Source organism: Suncus etruscus, chromosome 3 (assembly GCF_024139225.1).
Source record: "Suncus etruscus isolate mSunEtr1 chromosome 3, mSunEtr1.pri.cur, whole genome shotgun sequence".
NCBI classification, from domain to species: Eukaryota; Metazoa; Chordata; class Mammalia; order Eulipotyphla; family Soricidae; genus Suncus; species Suncus etruscus.
The window spans coordinates 69,045,005-69,070,865 of record NC_064850.1 but is presented as its reverse complement, the minus strand read 5'-3'; the positions used below and the strand labels follow the sequence as shown (position 1 = coordinate 69,070,865).

Sequence of the window (25,861 nt, the reverse complement as noted above, 5' to 3'; positions counted from 1 at the left end):
GGGAGGCACTTATTTTGATATTCTGAAAATAGTCTTTATCTTCTCAGTTATCATTGGCCATGTAAAATAGAACTATACATCTCTCTCATATCAGACCTTTCAGTTCAATTTCATTAAAGCATGACATTATAGTAACATGCCATAAGATGCACAATACAAATTCATCTGTTCTAGGCTTTTACTTAGCCCTGGAGCCAGTGTACCAGCAGAAATAATTTAATCAAATTACACCTCCATATATTTTTTAGTTGGCCACTCTTGCATGTGCCAGCAGATTGTGGACCATGACCAGCTAAGCAAATACGAATTTAGAGGAGCCTCTTACACTTCTCAGAAGCTACTGCTACCCATCTGTTTTGAACAGTTGGGTGCTTCCTGTGGTTAAGTAGAAATAGCACAAAGGGAGCTTTTCTTAGATGTGAAGCTCAATCTTTAATAGCAGCTATTGTAACAGCTATTCTTCCTTCTGAAAGTTTAGACATTCTGTCCTTACCAATTCTACCAGTTTTAAAAGGTTGCTCACTAGCATTACTTTGTGAGGTCAGATATGTTCTTATGTATTGTACCTGATTGTGGTTTTTGATGCATTTTTTTATTCTGAATAGTCGCTTTTCTTGCAAAGAAGACAAGATTAATTTTCTCTGCACCAAGTACAGAAAAGAATGAAAAAGAGAATTATGGTTGACACTTAAAAATATGGGTTTAAACTACATGGGTCAGCTTTTTAAGCAGACTTTTAAAAAATAATATTGAATGGATCCTTGAACACAAGAGATGAAAATACTATAAATATAGTTTCCTTTTTAAAATATTATTAATAGTTTTCCCCTTTCTCTGACTTACTTTATTGAAATAATATCGTATATAATATACATGCCACAGAAACTATGCACTATTTGATTATTTTTGTTACTGGGAAGGCAGCTGATGATCAATTAAGTTTTGGAAGATCTGGAAAATGTACACAACAATTTTACTGTGTGGGGTACGGATTCCCCTAACCCTGGATTGTTTAATGATTAACTGTAGTGTTTAGATCAAGTTAATAATCAAGAATAAGTTCAAATTAATAACCCAAAAGAGAACATCTGTGTTCAGGTTCAGCTCTGAAGTGTAGGTGTGAAATGCAGCTTGAGATGGATAATAGAGTTTGTGCTGTTCTCTATCAGATCCTGTTCCCCTTTGCTCAGAAAATGCTTTCTATTTCTGAATGTCTGTACTTCTTTAGATAGGGTAGATTAGAAGACTGTATCTATGACCTAAAGGAAAAAGGAATGTTTTGCTACATTATGAAATTGAGGCACTTACTGGGATAAGAACGATGAAACTTTTAGTTTTAAAGTGAGAAGAAACTTTACTACACTAGTTCATTCCACTTGGTATAATTCTGATAATTTTTGTTAGTAAAAAAAATTTAATCTTAGTTATTCCAAAGACCTTTGAATGTTCTGAATAGATACTTTATATTAAACATAGATAACTTACAATAGAATATTATGAAAACTTAAGAAAGATTAAAAAAACTCTTGAAACTCCAATAGTTAGTATAATCCATGATAATATCCTTGGCTATATAATTAACACGACATAGATTTATTTGTCAGTTATATGTCAGTGCTGAAATTTTGTCCAGTGATATTAAGATTGACAGATTTTATTTTATTTTTAAATAATATCTTTATTTAATGCACCATGATTACAAACATGTTTGTAGTTGGGTTTCAGTCATAAAAAGGACACCTCCCATAACCAGAGCAAATTTCCAACAAAATGCCACTCGTCTTTCTTTGCCCCCATCCCCTGCCTGTATTTGAGACAGGCATTTTATTTCTCTCACTCACTACCATTGTCATGATAGTTGTTAGTGTATTTATTTCTCTAACTGCACTCACCATTCTTTGTGGTAAGCTTCATATCATGGGAAAGTCCTTGCAGCCCTCATCTCTATTGTCTAAATATTATTACAATAATATCCTTTATTTAGATTGACAGATTTTAAAATACTTTTGCACAAGTAAATTACTATAGTTTTTAAATATTTAGATCTGTATGATTTTGGAATCAAGGGAGTATGACGGAATATTAAATATAGAAAATATGCTTAGTATTATATTATTCGTATCAGTTATTTTGTATGCTATAAATATGAATAGAAAATAGCATTTGTTTTATATAGTTGTTATTTTTCACATCTTTAAAAATTCCACTGACTTTCTGGGTGCAATAGGTGGAATAAATATCGTTATTAGGTTATTATGTCATTTTTACTAAGTGCCATATTCATATTGATTCAGTAAAGTGGTTAATAGAGAAACTAAAAGTACATTTCTAGTAAAGAAATGTCTTTACTAGAGGAGATGGCATAATAAGCTTGTCAGTAAAATGAGAAGAGATGGCACCATTGGGAGGTCACCGAAATTTTTTTTCTACAAGAATGATGAATTTTCAGACTTGTATGCTTTTTCCTTAAAAAAATTTTACTTACTTTTTGCAAGTAAGGTAATTTTTATTTTGTTGCTACAAAAGAGAGGAACTAATTGGTTGCCTGGGATGGAGTCAGAGTTTTATTTTTTCTACTAATAGAGTATATATCCAGTTGTACTGTCTCGTTAATTCATAATCTTGACTTTACTGCCTCTCACTCATAATAAGTACACATCCTTTTACTCATTTTTATCATTTTTATCATTTCCCATACATGAGAAGTATATCTAACCCTAAATAGAGAGGACAATTTTGCTTTCCCAACTACTACCAGTTATAAGATTTTCTATTACTCTTAATAAGTTCATGATAGAATTCCTCAATTTATGATTAAGGCTTTAGTGTCTTTTGAGTCTTATTTATATTTTATCAACATTAGTTTTGAAAAATACACTCCCTGTGACATAGTTAATGCCTTAGAGTTCTAAATTTTGAATCTTTTGAAAAAATGATTATCACTAAATTGCATAAAGAATAAGTTTATCACTCTTTGAACCATAATTCTACTCCAGACTTGTGTACACTACTGTCTCCTATTCTTTGGAGCTCATAATTTTAATTAAAGTTAAGATTAGTCACACTATGTATAAGACTGATATATGAATATATTCTATCATTTTTCTTCTTTCTTCCTCTCTTTCTTTTTCTTTCTTTCTTTCTTTCTTTCTTTCTTTCTTTCTTTCTTTCTTTCTTTCTTTCTTTCTTTCTTTCTTTCTTTCTTTCTTTCTTTCTTTCTTTCCTTTCTTCTCTTTCTTTCTTTCTTTCTTCTTCTTTCTTTCTTTCTTCTTTCTTTCTTTCTTTCTTTCTTTCTTTCTTTCTTTCTTTCTTCTCTTTCTCTTTCTTTCTTTCCTCTTTCTCTTCTTTCTTTCCTCCCTCCCTTTCTCCCTTCTTTCTCTTTCTCCCTCCCTTTCTCCCTTCTTTCTTTCTTTCTTTCTTTCTTTCTTTCTTTCTTTTCTTTCTTTCTTTCTTTCTTTCTTTCTTTCTTTCTTTCTTTCTTTCTTTCTTTCTTTCTTTCTTTCTCTTCTTTCTTTCTTTCTTTCTTTCTCTCTCTCTCTCTTCTTTCTTTCTTTCTTTCTTTCTTTCTTTCTTTCTTTCTTTCTTTCTTTCTTTCTTCTTTCTTTCTTTTCTTTCCTTCCTTCCTTCCTTCCTTCTTTCTATTTTCTTTTTTTTTTTTTAAAGAACCATATTAGCTTGTGTGTGGGAAAGAAGAGGTAGTTGTTGGTTTGAACAAATTCATGCTATACTGACATAACCTCAGTTCACTTTTGGAAATAGTAAAGTTGTATGGGTGGATATAGATGATGTGCCCAAGAAACTTTTTCTACTATTGGGCAACAAATCAGAACATGATTCTGACACACTCTTTGAGGTTTCTATGCTCTCTGTCATGAGCCTTTATCTCATACTGTGTCCTGTTGCCTTATAGCACTTATTTATACTGTGCCATAATCTTCAGGGTAAGTGAAGGAGATGGTATTTAATAATGGCTTTATATTGCTTAATTTTGTTTATCTCTCTTATGCTGGGTACAAAAAACTAGATTTGGAACATGATTTATTGTCTTTTACTATGTTCAGAAAACCCAAGGCTGGTTCAGATATATGAATGAATGATCTATGAAGCTTGGCCTTTATAATACAGACTTGTTCATGGTACTGAGATCTGTTGTTTTGGAATTTGTGATGCAACAAGCCATTAAAACTGAATGTGTGTGCCAATAAAGACATGAGTGTCAGATCCATGGTCTCTATTGCCTAATTTTTATGACATACTATTAGCTTTTTACATAAACTTAAAAATATAATATATTGGAGAATTCTTAAAATTTTATAAAAATTTCCCTTAAATAATTTCTATATTTTTAATATAGAAAAAATAGTCAATTTTTGCTATATAGCTTTCAATCAGGCCCTCTAGACTGGTAAATAGAATCAGGAAAGGTTTGTATGGCAGGCAAGACATTCAGAGTACAGACTTAAAGAAACTTCAATAATGTAATCAACCAAACAATATTCTAAATTAAGCAAGATTTTGAGAAGTGGTTTGAAAAGCAAATATTAAAGTAAAACATAAAGGAAATATCAAAATTTCAAAGTCAAGATCAAGAAGTCAGAGTTTAGGCTGAGATGAATTCTTAAAGTTCAGAATCATGCTCTGTTTGCTTTAAAATCCTGACCCTTTTATTATAAATGTTTGCAAGAAGTTTTATTTTTATTAATGCATTAAATAGCATTTATCTTAATTGATGATTTTTTGATGAACCCTTAAATTTTGTACATGAGAGGAATCCTTTTTTTTCTTTCCCTAATATAGCTACCCACTCAGTTAACATTTGATCTGATTTTATGTAAATCTTTAGCTTCTACAAAGTAAATTTTGTATACATCAATGTTGGTCTGATTTGTTTCTTAGTCATATCCCTCTTCCCGTTTGACCTAGTGGTCCTTTCTCCATTTTATTTGCTCCAATATATATTTCTCTGACTCCTTTGCCTTTCCCATTCTGTGTTATGATACATATTCACAGACATATTCTGCTCACTGCATTTTCCTTTTATTATTATTATTATTATTATTATTATTCTCCAATGGGAGGAAATAATAACATTTCTATGAAAAATTGTAAAAAGAACACAAGGACTAGGAAAATAAGAGAACCCTCTTTATAAATTTAAAAAATGATATGGTGTAAATTGCATAAAATTTTAAAAATAAGTGAAATCACCTTAATAAATAAATTAACTATTAATTTATTATGACTCAAAGAGTTTTTGAACTATACTAGTCAATTAAAGATAAAATATTTAAAATGGAAAATATTCCATCTTTATTGCTTCATTTAAGCCTAGTCTTTAATTCCATCAACTGAATTAATTTTAATATCTGCATCATCTTTTTATGAACAATCAATATGAAATGGTTTGTATTCAATGGACCCAATTATTTACATTTTCACATTACAAACATGCTTGGCAGTGCTGCAGAATAGCTATTATTACTCATGTTTATATATAAGAAAATTGAGGTACAGAGAAATAGGGAGAAAAAATATAACATAAATTCCACCTTTGCCCTCATATATGAGGAGGGTCTATTCACAGAACTTAATTAGCTTCTGAAAGTGTCAAGCTTTATATAGACTTCTAGTTTTTCTTGCCTATTCCAAATATGTGATATAGCACTTTTCTGTCTCTTAAAGAATAACCATAGTATTGGATTGTACTTTCCATATAACTGTTTATCAAGGTAAAATGAATCACAGGTGAATTACAGGAGTGACCTATACCTCTTGACTCTGTTGAGTTTTCTCCTTAGGAAATATTTGATGCTGGAAGGCAATCAAAAGTCAAAAAATAATCAAAAGACCTTGGATAATGAGGTAGAGAGACCTCAAACCCTTCCCTTGCCACCCTCTTCCAAGAAGACTGAAGGGACATTGAAGCTAGCAATATATTTACAATAAATGTTCCATGATCAGTCAGTTTCATGCCAGTCAAATGTGCACAAAGTGTGGGATATGCAAATCATTCTTTTTCTATACAAACATTTTTCATGCCAAACTGCATCATTAAATGTATTCAAAATTCTTATAGATATTTAACCTTTGGAATTTTCTTTAAAAAATATATATATATTTCTATGAGTTAGCATCAGTAAAAAGCATTTCCCTACAGAAGATGAAGTATCAGGAATGTATTGGATAAGGAAACATCAAGTGGCTGATGTTTTAAGCACTTACTTTGTCACACACATTTGCTCACACAGATTCACTTATGGGACCAGTATCTCATATTCAACTTTAATAAGTAGAATATACATATTCCAAAAAATTTCTCAAAGTTCATCTTGACAAATGAAGATATTGTTTATTATATAATCCCCAGCCCTCTCTACCACCATACAAATATTAGCACGGAGCTGCAGAGCTTGAGCAACCCTTTGAGGTTTGTAAAGCAGCCTTCACACACTTGGAAAGATTCATCAGAATGATCTCAGAGCAATGTTTTATATAGTCTTTCTATTTTCAAAGAAAGAAAGAAGCTGATGAGTCTTTACCTCTCCTAGGGAGGGAGTTGTGTGTGTTTTATATATAATGATGATCATTGGAATATATGGAAAATATTCGTAGTGAGGTGAATTAAAACAAATGTTTGAGAAATAAGACTTTTGAAAACTTTTAACAGTGAAACTCCAGGATGGAATGGGGTAGAAGGAATGGGGATAAAAGTTTAAATTAAGCTTAGCATATATAATCATATGTCTCTGATTATACACAATGACTGACTGATGACTGTGTGTAATCAGGAAGTCACATCTAACTTAGGAATTCAGTGGAAGTAGCTGTTGAATGGCACTAAAGATCACAGGCGGAAATTTTACTTATTGACAATTTTGTAACTTCCCAATCATTGACTTTTCAGTTGACAATGAAAATGCCTTGACATTTTCAACTCTTAAAACAGTGCTCAGAATGTTGTAGGTGTATAATATAAGGTGAATAACTGAATGAACAAATAATGATCATTTCTATTAACTTATAATCTTACTATGGCTTACTTTTTTTGACCGGATCTGGCTTTGCTCAAGTTTTAATCTTGGCTCTGCACTCAGGGATCCCTCCTGGAAATTTCATAGAACCATATGGAATGCCAGGGATCAAATCCAGGCTGACAACATTTGAGGCATGTGCTCTATCCACTACACTACCTTTCCAGCTCCTAAATCCTTTGTTTTTTGATTATTTTTTGTTTTTGAGGGATCCACACTCAGTGGTGCTCATGACTTACTCATAATTCTATGATCAAGAATTACTCCCCACAGTGTCAGAGACCCAGGGATCATTATGACTGGAAGAAAACACATTTTTACTGAGTTGTAAGCATGGCAAGTAAATTAAAGATCCCTTTAATTTTGTTAAGAACAAAAATAAATAAGACAACCCTTTCACTTGAGATGAATTTTACATATCACTATGTGGCTATGTGTTTATTATTTTGAATCACCGTTAGATACAGTTACATGATTGTCCATGCCAGGGAGGTTTCATAGGAGTTTATGTGTTGAGGATTATATTACAGCTCCATAAGTCTTGGCCTACTTGACCGCTGACTTATGTGGATGTGTAAGCCACAGTCTCTATTGTTGGGAACACTTTCTAGTTCTGCTGTGCTCTCTGTATCACCGTGGTTCTGCAGCTGCAGGCCTATTTGTTGTCATGGGGGACATCTTGCTGGTCAGCTGTGTGGCCAGCACTCACCCTTAATTGATTTCTTTTACAGATATTTTTTACATCCTTATAAAATTATTAATACAGAAATGCAAAATTCTGCTATTTAGAAAAAAGATTGTGTGATTTGGCACATTTGCATTCAATAATCAACAAAATGCAAAAATAGATCAGATTAGACTAAATACTTTCAGTAATTCTTTTTTGTTTGTTTTGTTTTTGTTTTTGGGCCACACCCGGTGATGCTCAGGGGTTACTCCTTACTCCTGGCTATACCCGCAGAAATCGCTCATGGCTTGGGGACCATATGGGACACTGGAATACCGAACCGCTGTCCCTCATAGGCTAGCATGCAAGGCAGACGCCGTAGGTAGGTCCTGTGCCACTGCTTCAGCCCCACTTCCAGTAATTCTTTAGAAAAATCAATTTAGAAATTTCATTTTGTTGCTGATGGGAGGAGGTTTATAGTGTGGCTTATGTGTAATGGGAAAAGAAGCAGCAGTCTGGAGATATACATCTATCATTCACTTCTCTCTTTATCAACCTTGAGGAAACAAGGAATTTCTCTTTGCAGGAAAGTCGTTCCTAACTATTTTAAGTATCGAAATTATGTAATTTTCATTACTACTAAAGATGGTTTCTAATGCATATATTCCAACCCTATACCAGTTAACCCACCTCCTAATAACCCAACCCCCACTTTTTCTACCTTTCCTCCCACTCAGTTATGTTAATCAGTTCCCCTTTTGGGGTTACCTTACAGTGTATATTTAAGTCTGTCCTAAATCTTATCAAGGCTTTCCAGGGTTCCTTACAAAAGAAAGTGAATTTAAGGCCCAGAGTGATAGTAAAGAGGGTAAGGTGCTTGCTTGTTCTCAGCTGATCTGGGTTCATCCCTGGCATCCCATGTGGTGTTCCAATCCTGCCAGGATTGATCCCTGAGCACAAAACAAGGTAAGGGCCCCATTTTTTTTTTTAAGAAAAATTCTGGAGGAGACTATTAGTAAAGTAAAATAAGAACATTTGGGAAATAAAGGAAGGGAAGGAGAGAAGTAGATAAATATATGTGTCATGATAACACAGGATTCCCAGACTGGAATGGGGAACCAACAAGTACACATCCCAAGGAGAAATGTATGGCCCATTTCCCCAAAATAGAAATGTGCCCTAAATAAGAAAGTACACAGTCTGTTGTTAATTTAAAAGGCACTCTTAACCACCAAATTAGTTTATACACAATTTTCCCCAACTGTTTCCTTCCCCAAGTCTACTGCTAGAATTATTGTAAATGGGTAGAGCTTGTGGTTATTGTTGATGGTCTTTTGATAATCTTTTTAGTTAATTCTCAAGGAATCTAGCCAATTCTCCTCCCAGAAGACCATTCTGGACCCTGGTTTGGAATTCTTCATCTCAATCATTGTAGAAATGGGGCTTTAATTCCAAAGACCTTCATGTCTTTAGGCTGGTTTAGGTTTTAGTGTTTTGACCAAGATAGATTATCTGGGTGCTCTAATCTTCCTAATTGAAATAATTACAAACTGAAAATTACAGTAGCCTTACATATTTACTATTAAAATTCAAGATCACTTAATTTTATTATATTCATTAAAAAGTGCTACCATAACATAAAATTGTAACAATATTAACTGTTGTATGAGTATTTTGTATGAGGACTTTTGGAGGAAACTTTTTGGTTTTTCCCCAAAATTCTTAACTTTGTTGGACTTTCATTTTACTTGATATTTAGTACTTATAAAATAATGTAAGAGGAGATCATGGCACTTAACATAGAAAAGTGATTGAATTATAATATCCTAATAAAATATATTCAAATTTTATTTCACTACATAATACATTTTCCTTCAACTTATTTGATACAAACAAGATTGGGTCAGAGAAACCAAATAAATGGTCAGAACTATGAATTTTCACTCCTTAGCTAGTGTCTACTTAGTTGTATAATAAAGCTTTCTTTATAAATTAAAATCTTTACATGCTACTTAATTGAAAGCAAAGTTTAAAGAAATTTCTTTAAATTCTCAGTCATGATCAGTCTTCTGGCTCCACAAATATTCAAAGAACCTCTTTAAAATATAAAACCTAGGTGGCTGGGACTAGGTTGCGTGCGGCCAAACCCGGACTGACTATGGTTTGATTCCCTGTATCTCATATGGTCCCCTGAGACTGCCAGGAATGACTTCTGAGTGCAAAGCCAGAAGTAACCCCTTGTGACCCCCAAACAGAAAAACAAACAAACAAACAAAATACCCAAGCAAATAAAAAACCAAAACCAATAATAAAAAACAAAAACAAACAAACAAACAATTATAAGTTTCAACTAGGCATTCTGTTCAAAAACAATTTTGGAGATAAAGACATATTGATGAATGGTATTTCTTCTTATTTTTCTAATTATACATACTTATTGAATACAGTATAGTTCTTTCATTTTGTCAAGACAGAGCTATGTCTCCATCAGAATAATATATCAAAGTATTTATGTCTTGTGCAAAATTGAGTCTGCATCTCTGCTGCCAATCATAGGGAGTTGGTCATTATCTAGTGGTACAACCAATAGAAAAATAAATTTTTTAGTCTTTAATGAAACTGTGCTCTTTTCCTAATGCTCATAGTGCTGAACAATTTGTTAGACACAACTTATTCTAGATGTCAAACTATAATTACTTTGTGAGCATGGTCAGTAATGATTAAGGTAAATATTTCAGTTATTTAATGGATTTCAATGAAATGGAATAGTTTGCAACCACATTGTTATTTTCATATTCCAGAATCGATATACCTTCTAAAATATTAGGCATAAAGATAAGATAACTAAGCTAAATGAACAATGTATAAAATACATACTGAATATGGTCAAGAGGCAAGGAAACTGAGGCTAAATCTTGTGTTCTTGTAGTCTAATTAGCCTACTCCAATAGAAAGAATATCTCAACTCTAGTTAACCAATTCTCTAAGATAGAAAGTCATTGATGCCCCTCTTCAAGAAACTCAGTTTTAAAACCTGTGATCAATTAGGCCACATTTATCAAAAAAATTAATATTAATCAAATAAATTAATCTATATTAAATATTTAATTAATGTATTTATATATTTAATATTTAATATATTACTTAATATTTTAAATATGCCTTCAAAAACCAAGAATCTGAAAGGCCAAAAGCCTATTTTTTGATGATTCCTTGAAAATGAAGGTCAAATGATAAATTATGAAAGGGAATTGAACTCTTAATAGTAAGGTCAAACACTGAAACATGATCTCTAGCTATTAAATGGCTTCTTAAAAATGACTCTTACACACATACACAATTTCAACAGTCTCTAAAATCTTTATATTAGACACCATTTAAATGTAAACCACATCTGGTATTCTTTGTGCTCTAATAAATTGAGTATCTGAATTGAATTTTTAATAGAATTTATTCTCTTTCACTCTCTCTCTCTTTTAAATAATCCTGAGAATGTCAGATACATGGAAATTCCTAAACTCAATTAATACACAGATTAGCGTGGGCAACTTTGGAAGAAAAAGATGCAGGGGTCTAAAAAAGCCAAGTATTCAAGTGAATTTTTCAAAAGTAAGCTTGCTTTATGCTAAAAATTAGTGAGCAACAAATAAGAGATTTTGAAGAACTCAGAACACACTAGATGAGATATCAGTCGTTAGTTTAGTTTAACTGTACTTTGTAGAGGTATGTGGCCACATCAAAAATTTGTTGTGAACTCTTCTAAAGTAGTGCCATGTTAAGAGATTTCTATGGGACAAAAAAAAAAAACCCTCAAAATTACTTTTGATTTGGGGGGGGGGCAGCAGTGTTCAGGAGTCACTCACGGATCTGTGATTTAGAATCACTCCTGGTGAGCTTGGGGAAACATATGGGAAATCAACCACAGGCAAGTACTTCTGCCTCAAATATAATTTTTGAGGCTAAAGTGGTGCTACCATATTTTCCATTGAAAGTGAAATTTAAGTTTGGTCCCTTGGTCCTTAGATAGTTGCTTCTTAGTTTATGAAGTTGGTTCTGATGCTGATATCCCAGGGTAACTTAAAAAATGAAATGGAGGGGCCGGGAAGGTGGCGCTAGAGATAAGGTGTCTGCCTTGTAAGCGCTACCAAGGAACGGACCGCGGTTCGATCCCCCGGCGTCCCATATGGTCCCCCCAAGCCAGGGGCGATTTCTGAGCACATAGCCAGGAGTAACCCCTGAGCATCAAACGGGTGTGGCCCAAAAACCAAAAAAAAAAAAAAAAAAATGAAATGGAGAAGAGAGGCAACTGCACTGAGAAGGTAATATATTCCTTTCACTTTCCTTACCTCTGCCACCCTGGAGGTATTTGGATAAATCTAGATGTATCTCTGGCAGAGATCTCAGATGCTGCTAATCCTAGAAGGCAGCTCTCAAGCCATATCCTATATCCACTTGGTCTGCCCTGCTTGGGAGTTAATCTCTACCATCAAATTTCTTGGTGAGCTATGGACTCAGGCTGGAAAAAGGAATTGCCCTTTGTGGGAAAGGAAAATCAGTCCTTGACCTTGCTCAGGTCTTTGAGATTTTTTTGCCTTTCTTTCAGAAAAGAATTTCAGAATGGAAGGAGCATTGAAGTGGAACAGTTTTTATCTGGAGGTTCTGAGGAAGGGAATGTGAAGGCTAAGACGGAGAGTAACATTCTCAGGAGATTATAGGTTTCTCCAAAGTTGGAAAGGCAAAGAGAGCCTCAGTACCCATCCCAGAGTCAAAAGTATGAAAAAGTAACATCTCAGTAGAGAAGATGTAGTGACAAGTGTATGCAGACACCAACACTATTTGGATGTGCTGGCAACACAATAATATGTACATACCTTTTTGTCCTAAATACATATATAGGGCTTCTCCCAACCTGCCCCTTGTGGGGCTTTTTATCTAGGTAAGAATTCTTTTATGAGGATGGTTCCCGGTGGGGAAGTTTTAAGGTCTTTGGTCTTTGATTTTCCTATCCTGGCCTTTGTTCCTGCTGGAGCATCTCTCCAGAAAAACTGGGGTTCAGTCTTCTCAGGGCCTGCAGCGTCTCCATGTGAAAGTCCCTTTTTTCATGTGAAAGTCTTATCTTAAAGAAGTAATGCCTTCAAATCCCTTCTCTTGGTTTTATTACATCTCAAGCATTTATTGCATTGGGGGTCCTTCCCTACTTTCCTCCCTGCCAGCCTCAGTTCCCTAACTTTCTTGAAGGGCAACATTTAACCATTTGAATAAATTTAATTGTTCCCTGAACACAGACAGGTTTTTATGTGTTCAGGACCATTTTTGTAACCTCCCAAACCTAGTGTCACTTTAACTTGCTACTTTAAAACATGTTTAGCTATATTTTGATTATCTGAGAACTTTCTACTTTTGTTTTATGTCACTGAACAGAAACATGTATATTTGTTTGTTCATTTTTGGTTTGAGACAATGCCCAGCAGTTCTGAAGGTTTTTCTCCTGGTTCTGTGCTCAGTGATCACTCCTGGGACTGCAGAGAAAGGTCCCTCCATCTATCCATCTCCATCCAGCACCGTTATTAATTATTTAAACAACAGTTGGGGATCAAACCTTGGTGACGAGGTGCAAAACAAGCACCCTACCATATAACCATTTTTGTCCCAAGAGACATATTATTTAAGATTGTCACTGAAATCTGTAGGCAAAACCCTATCCAAGTGTGTTGCATCTATCTCTGCACTATTCCTATTAATGCTGCTCATTTTCTTGAAGCCAGTTCTCACTTCTAGGTTATACTAAATTTAGTTTCCTGGACTTCCAAGTATTTCTTAGTGATAATATGAAAAGGATAGTGAATCAGGAACAGATGTTTTTGGGGTATTTTTTTTTCTTTGAGAGGAATTTGAAATTTCTGTGTGAAAGGAACAGTGAATGGGTGTAATTAGTCAGACTGATGAAGGAGTAAAACCTGGTAAGCAATTTCTTTTTTGACTGGCTTAATGAAAAACATTAGTATCAGTTTCTGCCTAAACTGTAGATAAAAGTAGTGTGGGATTTGAACAAAGATGAAGATTTTGTGTGGGCTTGGACTCTTCCTGAAAATAAGTTTTGCTTGGGCGGAAGGTATGTAGTTCATATAAAATAAAAGTGACTGTAAGTTTTTCATCATGTATTTTATTTTAGTATATTTCAAGAAGTAGAAGAGAGTTGTTACAAATACCTAAGAGTATTTTCTAACCCAGAGCGAGTCTATTACTATTCCTTTAAATTTGACACATTCCTAGGTCAGCTCATCATGAAGAATTTCAGAGAATTGATCAAAGATAATCTCCATAACTTTGCAACCTCCCCTGTGGCATGCTTCAGGTGGATAGTTGCCAAAGGCTTGGAAACCTATTCATTTTTAAATAACCATCAATGAATTAAGCATGCCCTGGAGTGGAGATTTTCTTTCTGTCAAAGGGATTTGAAAATATATTTTCCCATATTGTGTATGACAGCTGGTTAAAGCCTTATAGAAAATGATGTGAGGTTTAAGAAGGATATGATTTAATGTGAATAATTAATAATAATAGTAATAAAACTGTTCAGGAGATAAAGCTCAGAATCAAGACATTGGCCTTGTATTTACAGAATCAAGACATTGGCCTTGTATTTACAAGACAGTAGGTTTTAACCTCATCACTGCATGACCCCAGAGCAAGCAAAGGTGATCAGTGGCCTCCAAGCACTGATGAATCTAGGCAGTGCAAAATGACTGGGATCTAGCATTGACCTGTTTGTCAAGTATCATTCAGAAAGGTGTTTCTCAGGTAGCCAGAGCACTGCTTGGTACTTCCTTCTTATCCTGCAATAAACATGACAGTCTCTGAAGTTTGACATGTAATGTATATTGTAGCATTCATATTACAAGACCACACTTGCAAAGAATATACAAGTTTGAGTCTAGAGTCAGAGTGAATACAAAATGCTGTTTTTCTTTTTCCATCTCTATTCTCCAAGGGATGTCATGTAATCTTTAATAGCAGATAGAAGCATCCATTTTCAACTTTTCTTTGTTACATAGATTTCTGCTTTCTGGGCCCCAGAAAAATATATCTTCAGTTGAGAAACCGCAGAAGGATTGAGTCAATGTATTTTACTGCTATTATTATTGTTTTCCGTAAGGGATATTTGGTTATTGTTACTTGAGGTCACAAATTATTTTCTTGATTTTTATTGGGAACAGAAAAACACATGATCATGTTTTGTTTTCTATTTGTTTAAGATTTAACTACATTTTGCATAAATTAAAACCTATTTTTAAGGATATATGGCTTTTTGACAAACCACAGAGTACAATAGGATACACAACAAACCCAGCCTTATTACTTCCCAGGTTAAAAAAAAAAACCAGAAGAACAAAGAAAACAGAAGAAAATGTTATTCTTGGGTTCACATGACAGAGATGAAGGCAAGCTTGACAGAAATGAAGGTGGGCAGGATTTTGTCCATTCTGGGAAAGGCAAAAGAAAGAAAATTTTAGGGTTTACATTTCACTAGTGTTTACTTATATTTTTTCTCAGGTAAGTTACCTTTCAATAAGGAGTATGATAATTTGAGACTCAAAATCCAAGAAAAAGTGCAAATATAAAACCCAAACCAAATATCTTTTCTCAAAGCCACTTGGACTCTGCCTCCACCACTTGTAACCAGCAAAAGGCTGGTTACTGTAGAGAATTACCTAAGGAATTGGGGCAGATCTTACCTCACAGGCCCATTCAACCCACAAAGAGCAAAAGACTGAAACAATCTTTAGTACAAGTAAGTTTATAAATTCTGTGTTTGTTCAAATTTCTGACCATTTCACCCTTATCTCTTGTCTCACTGTCTCTTTTATGAAACTTCTCCATTTGTTTATACTGAAAGTAATGACTTCTACACCACTCATAACACATTACCCATGTTATAATTTTTAAAAGTATACTTAGTTCTTCTTTAACCATGGTTCCAAAATATTTTGGCATTTTAAATGTGGACATAGAATTGATGCATGTTTCAAGAATCTAATGCTTTCTTTTATTCATTGTTCTTTGGGCACCACTATTAGTGGTAGTTTGGAGAAAGAAGCATCAGACAAACGGGTTTTAATTCTGTTCCCAATCCTATATGACTCGTAGCAAATAACCTAAAAACACTTCAGACTGTACTCTGTTAAATAAGATTTACAATGCTATAAAAATACCAGTGGATATTATCTGGGAATGTTTATTAAGAGCTAATGGTTAATTAAAAAAATGGGGGACCAGAGCAGAGTTGCAAGAGGTAAGCATTTGCCTTGCATGAGCTAACTCAGGATGAACCGTGGTTCTATCCCCCAGCATCCCATATGGTCTGCCAAGCCAGAAGCGATTTCTGAGAGCCAGGAATAACCCCTGAGTGTCGCTGGATGTGACCCAAAAACCAAAAAAAAAAAAAAAAAAAAAAAAAGGCAAATTGCTGTGCAAAGCACTTTGCTGACACAAGTGTATTAAGTAGAAATAATGCCCACTTGTTCTCGTATCTTTGGTGATTTTGAATGCTTTTAACACATATAACAAAATGCCTGGCTCATTTTAGTCAATAGCTGCCTTTTAGCTGTGCTCAGAGTTTAGTTCTACATTTAGGAGTCACTTTTGGTGCAGCTTGGGAACCATGGGGGGTATAAACCCATGGTTCAAATATAGGTCAGCTGCATCCAAGGAAGATCCTTAATTTACTATACTATTGCTCCTGTCCTCTTAGATGTTGACGTCTTCTTCTCTGGCCTTTCCCTTTCCTCCATCTCCCCTCATGAAGTCCTTAGTCACTTCAGTGACGAGGGTAATAATTTATTGCTGGATAATAATGGGTTCATGTGATATGACTAATCAGTGTTAATGACTATTTCTTACTGTCTTTATGTGATAGGTACTGAGAAGAATTTCACTCATTTTGTTAAGTAAGGTATTAAATCTTGCAGGGATGCACAAAGGTTTTGCCATTGAGACCATTTAATGAACAGTAGAAATATGGGATCATTTTTAAATTGCAATGTTGTTTTTTGTTCTTTGCCCCAAGGAGCAAATACATAGACCAAACTTGACTAAACTTTTCACCATGTAGAATCAGTTACAACTGACCAGGTAGTTTAGTCTCTCAATTATAGGAAAAAGGATTTGTAAAAAAAAAAAAAAAAAAAAAAAAAGGTAATTAAAATATCTAGAGGAAAGTGAAAGATAAAATAATATTTCTATTTTTAAATTTTAAAATGAATCTATTAGAAATTTTCTTGGTATGAACAAAGACTCTCTGTGTTTTTCAAACTTTCTGAAGACTTAGAATCTAAGCCGACATAGTATCACACTAAATAGTATTGGTCAAATTAGGTTATAGGTATAGTCTGGAATCAAAGTCAGGCATTTACATAAACATTGTAGAGACATGGGGGTCATAAGGGAGGTACCCCAAATCGGTAGCTTACTACAACATAAAAATTATGCACACTATTTCAGAAACTAAATGCTTAATTTTAGTATAAAAGATGTAACCTAAAAACGAATTTGATGGAATTATGTTAATATTCCTTCCATGCCTTTGCCTAATCTTCACATACTACCATGGAAATTTTTCTTGGAAAATGATTTCCAGATATTTCTTTTATCAGATCACTAGTTAGACCTTTAGAACCAGAATATTTCTTCTATCAGTAGACTGAGCCTTGAAGACACGTTCATATCTTGATTTTACTTTGTCTATATGACTAAGTTCAAAAGCTGAATACAAGTAAATTTTGTAATGTTTATGTCTGTGCTTTCTTTCTTTTTTTTTGTTCTGTATATGGAATGTTTCACCAATTTATGTGTTATTTTTGTGCAAGGGCCATGCTAATCTTATCTGTATCATTCTAATTTTTGTATATGTGTTGCCAAAGTGTGCACTGTGCTTTCTTTCTTTGGTCTATAGCATTGTTTGTGATAAATTAAAGTTTATAGAAAATAACTGTTCTATTAAGATGCCAAGGGATGAAACATTATTTATTTGATTCAGCCAATATATTTTGCTAAGAAAACCAATTCACCCTCTAGTGTCACTCTAACTACATTTTTAAGAGATGAACATACTGATATGATAACAAGATAGATATGGGTTAGGAGAACTCTAAGCTAACTTGTGTTTAGTAATTCAGACTCATTCATTTCCCTGATGGTAGAGGCTTTTTTTTTAATTCAGGCAGTAACAAATGTACATTGAAATATCATAGCAGCCCCCAAACAATATCTAAATGTATCTGCCTGCAATTCAGGTTAAAGTCTACACGTTATCTGTGGGCATTTTTCTGTGCTCATTATGAGTTAAGCTTCTATTTTTTATAACTTTTGAAAGTACAGAGAGGACCTATGTAAAGCACTTATCACACAAGCTCTGTGCACTGCTATGTTTAACGTTAGCTCAGATTATCAGATACATCTTCAACTTTCTGTGTGAGTCTATCTATTATGTCCCAAGAACTAGAGACAGTAATATCAAGACATGAAACCTGGTTTCAAAAAATTGAGTTAAATTTCTTCCTCTCATTTTGTTAGTAAGTCTTTTAAATATGCAGGAAAGTAGAATATTTTTCCTTGACTACACATATACTTACTTACTCACCTCTATCTTACAATTTAGTCTTATGTACTAATTTGTTGGGGGGCGGCAGGGATATTCTCAAGTGATACTCATAGATCCCAGGGGTTACTTCTAGTAGCACTTGACCTAACTAGGTGGGCCTGGAAGTTTCATCCTTAGATCTAGTGATTCAGTATCATTTTACCCCATGTTGCTAAAGATGAAAAGACCACATTTGTGATACTGATAACAGGTGGTATGAGAGCAAAAGTGTGCCTACTGTACATAGGCATATGCTCTAGTACTTTGAATTAGATCTCTGATACCATCTATTCTATAGTTTTTAAATCTCTCAATACCCCTGCTTTGAGTGAGTTTTAATCATTAAATCCCTAAATATTTCAATAAGCATAAGCTAGAATTTCATATTTGTACATGAAATTTCTTCCTTTCTCAATTTCTCTGTCATTTTATCCCTCCCACTATTCCTCTTTCCATTTTTTCCTTTTACTACCTTCTCCTCAGTCTTTTTATCTCCCTGTTCACTGTTTATAGTAGGATTTCATGCACAGAACAATACCATTCCTAGGATATTAAAATACTAATTCAAAAGTATTTGGGGAAGGAGGCTCAGTGTAATAGTACAGCAGCTAGGGCTCTTGCCTTACATGTGACCAACCTAGATTTAATACTTAGAATCTTATATCTTCCCCAGGAATAATTTTGGAGTGTAAATGATTTGGAGGGCATCATTACTCATAGCAGTATTATTATTTTCTTCTTTAAAGATAAAAATTAAGTGATGTGACAAAAGGCCAAAGGCAACCAAATATTAGAACTGGTCAAAAAAATTTACCACTGTGGTGTTGAGCGTGGGGACACTGTGACAATGGTGGAGGGAAGCAGGCTTTTTGGGAAAAGGTTTGGCACTGGAGTATTGTATGCATAAAATTTTTATCATTAAAATATTGTAAATTATGATACCATAAAGGTAAATTTTTCACAAAAAAAAAGAAATGTTAGAGTCAGCAAATAATTTGAAGACCCCCAAAAGTGGTTCATGAGTATGCATGTGTAAACATCTGGTAGGCGTGTCAAAAAAAGAAATGAAAAATTATGCTATGAAGCACACCATTCTTAAATATATTATTTTATAAATTTTTCCAAGCATGTGTTCTTATTTATCCAAAACTCCGGTCAAGATTCTGAATATCAATATCACTCAGAAAAGATATTTTTGCAAAAAAAAAAAAAAAAAAAGAAAACCCCACAGACTTATTCTTGCATGTTCTGGAGCATGTGAATGGAATGACATGGCAAAAGAAATGGAGCTTCTTTATCTAATGCTTAAAATAGTAGTTCTTGGGGGCATACATCTTTGTATACCTTGATCTAGAGGTGCCCATATCAAGAGCCAATGCTCCTTTGACTCTCTTATAAGTAAGAGAAAGAATTGAAGAATTGTTAGTGTCAGTTATCTTTAGCTGTTAAAGATTTTGGGAGCTGTGAACATCATGTTTCTATTTCAGTTTCTGAAAGCCTGCAGAAGCAGCCTCACAGAAGCAGCAGCAGTAGAAACTTATGATTGACAAGGTAGATGTGGACGTGCAAGTCAGCACATCCCAGAAATCAGAAGAGGAGGCACACCCATGTAGGCACCATGAATCCAGGAGCAGTTATGTTTATTTGCAAATATGCCTTTGTGTCCGTGGGCCAGACTCTGAATTATTGATTTTATTCTGATTGTTCCATGAGACAAAGGAGGAAATAATTTGTCTCAAAGAATGCAGTGTGATTCAAAGGGAGCTTGTGTGTATCTCTGGAGCAGGATGAAGATTCTTGGCCAACAGGGCAGACTTTGTCTGCTTCTAACCTTCGTCCTGCTCTTACCTGTAGAAATACTGAGGATATCTTTGAGATTTTCCTAAACTCATACTGCTTTTCTAATAATAAGAAATACATTACCCTGCTTTCCGAGATAGATGGTAAAACATTCAGTAACAAAGAGAGAGTTGTAGTTGAAATGCACCCTATGGGGCCTTTCCCGACAAAATGTTGCAAAAAGATATCATTAGCCTGTTAAATTCAGAGGATCAAACTATGCAGAAAGGATGTTCCCGAATTTAGCCATTCTGTTTTTCAGATATACAAAAAAATTTAGCAGCTTCCAAGTTATTATGTACACTGACCAGATCACAAGCCCAAGAAATCTTAATAGTCTGCACCACACATCCACATTAACAGAGAAAAGCTGCAGCTCCAATGCCTTGAATGCAGTCCAAATGTGAGCCACTTCTCTTTGTTTCACATCTCACATGCTTAATGTAATGGGATACAGTTTGTATAATCAGACCATTAACAATTACACTTATCTCTACTAACAGACAATTTTTACAGCAATTTTTTTATTTAAACACTGGATACAAGGTTATTCATATTACGATTTTTTTCAGATAGTGTTGTTCATGATTGAATTAGTCATACAATGTACAACACACATTTCCTGTCACCAATGTCAACAGTTTACCTCTCACTCTCTCTAATGCCCTCTTCTCTTTAACCCACCCTCCCCTGCCTGCTTCTGGGACAGGCTTTTTACATTTCTCTCTCTCTCTCTCTCTCTCTCTCTCTCTCTCTCTCTCTCTCTCTCTCTCTCTCTCTCTCTCCCTCTCTCTCTCTCTCTCTCTCTTTCGTTTTTTTGACACTGTGATTTGCACTCCTGTTAATGAAGGGGTGCCACGCATATCACTTTCATAGTAGACCCTTCTATAATTGTACTTTTTGTGGCAAGTTTCCATAGTCTGGTACTCATTCCTCATGTCTATTGTCTCTGGATATCATCCCCATACTTTTATTTTATTTTCCTTATATCCCACAGATGAGTGAGATTATTTTATGTTGATCCCTTTCCCTCTGACTCATTTCTCTCAGCATAATAATCTCCATGCTCATCCATGTATAATCAAATTTCATGACTTCATTTTTTCCTAATCGCTACATAGTAGTTAATTGTATAGATATGCCATGGTTTCTTTAACCACTCATTTCTCTCTGCATGCACCTGGGTTGTTTCCAGATTCTGGTTATTGTAAATAGTACTGTCATGAACATCGGAGTACAGAGGGCAACTTTTAAAAATAATATCGTTATTTAAGCACCATGATTATAAACATGTTTTAGTTGAACATTTTTATATTGTGTCTTCTGCTCATAAATTATATCCCTATGATTGGTATTGCTGGATCATAAAGAGGCTCAACTCCCAGATTTTTTGAACAATATCCATATTGTTTTTAGAAAGGCTGGGCTACATAGCATTCTCACCAGCAGTGAATGAGAGTCCCTTTCTCTCTGCATCCACACCAGCACTTGTTGACTAACAGTTAATTTTATTTAGTTTTGTAGATTAATGGGTCATTGGCTTCTGAGCTAAGGCAAGGTTGAGCAATTTATCTGGCTTACTGCAATTTAGCCTTACAAATTTTCTGTTCAGTCTCATTTCATAACTGGTCATATCTTAGGGAGCAATAAATGAAAAGACTATTGGGGCAGGAGCGGTGGCTCAGAAGTAGCGCATTTACCTTGCATGCAGCTGACCTGCGGTTAGATTCCCCAGCTTCCCATATGTTCCCCCAAGCCAGGAGGAATTTCTGAGCACATAGCCAGGAGTAACATCTGAGCATCACTTATTCAGCACTACCCTGTATCCTCTCCCCTAAATATCCTCTCAGAACAAACTTCAGGAAGCCTTGCTTCAGGCTATTCAAAAGTAAGGGGTGTCTGATTTTTACAGTATGGAAGTATTCCAGTTATGTAAAATTATTATTAAATTAATAATGTATCTATAAAACAATACTCTAAAAATACTCAATAATCTAAAAAATACATACTCTAATGAGTGATGACCATTAGCAAATTAACAAACTGTCAAGTACATCTCAAAACAGCTGATACTAGCAATCATCTCTAATATCTCAAGGTGGCTTCAAAAAATACAGGATGGAGACACAATTCATAGCTTTTTCCTCGACTAGATACAAATGAAGTTTAATAGAGAGAAATTGAACAGGAATTAGAAAAGATAAAAGTTTTGCAATTTGATTCAGCTGAAATAAAATAGCAAAAAAAATTGGATCTGAGATTCAAAGTCATTCAAGCAATAATAAATACTTAAACACTTATATAATAGAGTAGCTTAAGACAATAACCTTTACCACTTACAAAGCACTGGAAAAAGAGAAGGAAGTGAAGGGTGGGGAGACAGCAGGATATTGATAGTAAGAGAAACAAAGGAAAAGGAGTCTCCATAGAATTTTGGCTCTCCTAAAAAAAAAAAGTCATTTAACTTTAAAGAGGTACCTTGCAACTGTAAGTCCTAACTTCTGAATAATGTTATACAAAGAGATTTTTACTTTTTTTAAAAGAGGGGGACAGTGCCTATCTCTAGTGTTAGAAACAAATACGTGGAAGTTACAACACTTTTCATCTAACTTACTATAGAACTCTTTGTTAAAAGAGTCTTAATTTGTTTTTCCCTGGAAATATTCTCTCCAAGTAGTTCTTCTCCTGTGTGCCAGCCTCTCTTTGAAGCTAGAAATTCAAATCCCAGGTAAGGAAGAGAGAATTTTTTCCTGTGCATTAGGAGTACCTTCTGGGTAAAATTCTATAGCTATTACAGTTATACATTTTGTTTCTTTAAATGGTGAAGGGGGAAGTCCCTTGAAGCTATGATGTCATTCAGTTATAGCTTAGATCATAAAATGTTAGATCATATGTAGCATTAAATAATTAACGATGGTGGTGGATAGTGAAGGATGGAGGCCTTTGTTCTTAGGCCCCAGCCACGTGGCTTCATCCCCCATCAACCGGCGGGTCTGGGGTCCAGGAAGACGGGTATTGAACTCACTTACAGGTAGGCATCAGGAAGTATCAGCTTTATTTATGCCCTATCCACCACATGTGTGTAGCCTATATCATAACCTTTCAAGCACAGCCATTCTTTGCTAGCCCTGCATCTTAACTCCTTTCAGCCATCTTCCCTTTCACCTCCATGCTGGCCAAAAGACCAAAAGGGCAGAGACCAAAAAAGCCGAATCCCCTGGGTCAAAGGCTTTATCTACCTTTTCCAAGACCCCTCCCAGGAATGGGCGGTGTCTTGCAGATAAGGTCAAGTTATCTAGGGAGAAAGGGTGGGGGGTGAGGTTTCAATCATAAAATTATCACTTAGCAGAGAAGATAGAGAAAAAGTTTCACAAGTTTGCCTTCTTCAGGTTTCCGTCCCCCTTTGCCATCTCATTATTGCAGTAGAAAAAAACCTAAAGAAGTCTAGAACAAGTCTAAAGCAGTTTCTCAACCATTTTTGAACATGGTCCCTTTTCAATTTCATTTCCTTTCTGTGACAACCTTGTCCCCAGACCCCATTCTCCTTGATTAGGATTAAACTCTAATCTCTTGTGATGTACCCCTATTTATGCCAATTTTACTTTTGCACTCTATAGATTATTCCAAAGTGGGCTATATGGCCCTGAATAACTAAAGGGCTTGTTTGCTCAGTGGAGTGAGTTTGGGGAATTATTATATAATCATAAAAGATATGGAACTTCCAAATCAATGAATCACTTAAGGTGATTTTTAAACGATATAAAACACTTATTTACAAATTGATATTTATAGTCTCGAAGGACTCGCCCATTTTTTGCTTGTTTGATTTTTACCCCATTTTATTTTATTCTTTTCTTCAAACAGAACAACACAACTTGAACCATCTTGTTCAGCCTCACAAATTGAGGGGGGAATAATGGAGGGTTCCAAGACCAAACAGTTGTATGAACATTGAGTAGAAATAAAAATGATCAGACTTAAACACCAAACTCAAAGCCAATGACAACAGAATCGATACCCAATCTACAACAAGCTTACCACAGAGGAAACCACTTATACTAGCAGCCTGGGGGTGGGGGATAAGAAAGGGGGAAATGGGATGCATGCTGGGAATGGGGTTGGGGTGGGGTGGGGTGGAGGGAAGACAACTTTGGTGGTGGGAATTCCCCTGATTCAATGTCACCATGTACCTAAAATATTACTGTGAAAGATTTGTAATCCACTTTGGTTAAAACAAAAATTATTACTATAATAATAATATTAAATAATAAAAATAAAAACTAGTTTTTCCAATGCCTTTGTCTGCAGGAGATCTGAGTTATGCCTATACTCGGTGCTTCACTGCATTCTGTTACTGTTCAGATCAACTGCTTGTTTGTGAGATAGATTCATGAGCTGTGCAAAGTTTTTATATCAAGATGGCAATTTTTTCTAATAAATCTCCATATATCAAGAAAAAAAAGAATTTTGAGACAATAGAGGATGCAGTGGTGGGTGGGCTGTCTTATTTGATTTCTCTTTGCTTTGTGAATCATTTAGCTACAATAGTTTTTTAAGGAATTAACAGATTTTTGTTTTTAATAATAATTTTTATTTAAAGAAAATGTATCACATAGTTGACATAACTGATCATACTACATTTGTTTCAAGATAATGGAAAAGCAAAGTTATTGAAAAAATTGAAAGGAAATAGAAATAAAATCTAAAAAATAAAATGCGAAAGACAAAAAAGAAAAAGTTCAGAAGGAGGTATTTTTGTGAAAATTATTGTATTTCCAATAAAGTTTTGTAAGTTTTGTTTATTTTTTAAAAAGGATAAGAGATAAGATATACAATTAAAAAAGTGTGTGTGTGTGTGTGTGTGTGTGTGTGTGTGTGTCAATTGTTGTTGTTTGCATAGACCCAGGAAACTATGGGGAAATAGAAAGGAAAAAATCTTTGGCCTAAAAACAGGGAAACTTACCTATGAAGTATCCTGGCATAAGACCAACTGCAGGCTCCAGGCATACTAAGTTGGCAAACCCAAAAGTCTTTCTCTGTGGTCCCAGTAAAAGCTCTTCACAATCATGTTTGTTACTGTCAGGTTTCTGTGGTTATAGATCCTGGTTTCCGTACAGATTCCATGTCAAAGTCAGGGTGACATGGAGCGTCTTCTGGTTTCGTCACATCATTGGGTGGCAATGCAAAGAATCTCACCCTTTAAGCAGGTTGTTGCTGTTACCAAGTCATCAGGGTGTCATATGAACCCACTCTGGAGTAAATTGATGCCTGGACATCAGTAGGTCCTTCCCTGGTAGAAGTCCGATTGCTGGTACTGGTGTAGAAAACCATGCTTTTCCATAGATGAGATACAAGGTTCAGGGGTGAATAGTCAATGTCCGATCTTCTGGAGCCTAAACCAAATCACAATGACAAGTTTTCAGGCTGTAAGGCCCCACTGAAATATAAAATTTGAGTACAAAACCTTTTTGTTGCAAGCAATATTAATCAAAAGATAAATTACTGGGTAGCAGGAATTAAGAAGTCATTTCCACTAATGAACTAGATACAGTTGTTCTATATTTTAACCTAGACACAGAATCACTAAATGAAGCATTGCACATAGATTGGTACTTTCTAAAAGTAAACATGCAATTACAGGTTATATATCTGCTTAAAGTATTTATATAGCAAGTGACTCAGAGA

General features: G+C 34.7%; 1 protein-coding gene and 1 non-coding gene across 2 annotated transcripts in view; one reads left to right on the top strand and one right to left on the bottom strand.

The window, feature by feature from the left end:
- NTRK2 (neurotrophic receptor tyrosine kinase 2) overlaps positions 1–25,861 on the top strand; it is a 380,358-nt gene that overhangs the window by 204,209 nt on the left and 150,288 nt on the right. The gene's annotated exons all lie outside the window — the stretch shown is intronic.
- LOC126004857 (U6 spliceosomal RNA) lies at positions 17,519–17,625 on the bottom strand. Its single transcript, XR_007494093.1, has one exon. It is a non-coding gene; the product is annotated as a U6 spliceosomal RNA (small nuclear RNA).